The sequence below is a fragment of the Gavialis gangeticus genome, unplaced genomic scaffold (assembly GCF_001723915.1).
Source record: "Gavialis gangeticus isolate Ggan-Ray unplaced genomic scaffold, GavGan_comp1, whole genome shotgun sequence".
Lineage (NCBI taxonomy): Eukaryota > Metazoa > Chordata > Crocodylia > Gavialidae > Gavialis > Gavialis gangeticus.
This window is the reverse complement of record NW_017729032.1, coordinates 158,297,652-158,299,030: the sequence shown is the minus strand read 5'-3', so window position 1 is coordinate 158,299,030 and position 1,379 is coordinate 158,297,652. Positions and strand designations below refer to the sequence as shown.

The following is a 1,379-nucleotide window of genomic DNA, read 5'->3' as shown; positions in this document are numbered from 1 at the left end:
CGCCGCGCCGCCCCAGCTCCCCCGGCGGGCCTTGGCGCCAAGCGGGGAGGCCGGGCCCCGCGCCGCTCTCACCTTGTGGCTGCGGACGGGCGTGGGGTGCTCAGGGCCGCCGCCTCCGCGCATGGCCCGGGCGGCTCGGCTCAGCTGCAGGCTGGGGCCGGACTCAGGGCGCGGGCCGTAGCTGCATGCCGGCTCCGTTCAGCCCGGGGCCGCTGGCTCCTCTGCTCGCGGGCGGCCGCACAAGAGCCCTATTGTATTATTGACACCGCTGGCGCCCAGGCTCCGCCTCTTCCCCTTCCCTCCCTGCCCGCGCCGGCCGCTTCCTGCCCGCCGCGTCGCGCCGCACCGTGCCCCCGGCTCCTCCGCTCCCTGCCTGGCGGCGGGGAACAATCAACCTCCGCGCCCAGCTCGGGGGGACGGGCCCGAACCCGCCTTTGCTGCAGGAGGAAGGAGGGCCCTGTCCACCCTCCTCAATCTGCGGCGCCCGCGGGCCTGGCTGCCCCAACGCTAAACTCCAGCGGCTGCTCGCCTGGGGGGAGGATAAGAAGCACGTGGCGGGATCCTGGCTAATGAGGTGCCGCGGGAGAGGGGTTTCCGTGGCTCCCAGTGCCATCTCCCCCTGCTTTGTAGGGCGCGTGGGGGGGGTCATGCGCCGTCCCTAACAAGCGGAGGGGCAAGATGACAGCGCGCCTGCCCCGTTGGGCGTACAAAGGCGCCCAGTTGCCAAGCGGATCCGCAGCGATCGGAATCAACACCACCCTCCCGGGCCCGTAACAATGCCAGTCCGAACGTTCAACACAGGCTCTGGAACGCTCAGCGCGGTCCGAGCCCGGCTGGGGGGGGGGCGGGCTCAGGCCCCCGAACGGGAGCGCTGCTGCACATAACCAGCATTTCATCCGCTCTCACCTCCCACCTGAAACAAGTCCGGCACAACAGGGTCCCAGGACTGCCCCCCCCCCCCCCCCCCAACAAGTCACGACCGGGAAACAGAACCAGCGCGCAGAGTTATTCTGCGACTGGTACCTTTCCTGCGGCAGGCTCAAGTGCAACACGGCCTCGGCTGTAGTTAGTTGTCTGACTTTCTAAGGCGCTAGGTATGCAAATGGATAACCGTAATCGCACACATGAGTGAACAAGGCTGTTCCCATGCAGTTTCTTTTTATATAGCTGCCATATCAGGACCTAAGCTGACAGTCAGTGATTCATAATGTTGCTAGCGGTGGGCTGTCACAGATTAAGGCTCCAAGGGTTATGCATGTTAGTCAACATATTTAAGTAAAGGGCTCTATGGACAGTAGCTTTGAGCCACAAAGCAGCCCTGGCCAAGCACTGAGTCCATGTTAGAGGAAAGCCAGTTGGACAAGAGTGGGTAACAAATA

The 1,379-nt window shown here is 64.8% G+C and overlaps 1 protein-coding gene across 3 annotated transcripts in view; it reads right to left on the bottom strand.

The window, feature by feature from the left end:
- The window catches only part of JADE3 (jade family PHD finger 3), a 131,886-nt gene extending 131,611 nt beyond the window's left edge, over positions 1-275 (bottom strand). For all 3 annotated transcript variants that reach the window (XR_002098986.1, XM_019525035.1, XM_019525036.1), the window contains exon 1: positions 73-275. The gene's annotated coding sequence lies outside the window, so the exon portion shown is untranslated. The remainder of the gene's footprint in view (positions 1-72) is intronic.
- Positions 276-1,379: the final 1,104 nt, after the last annotated feature.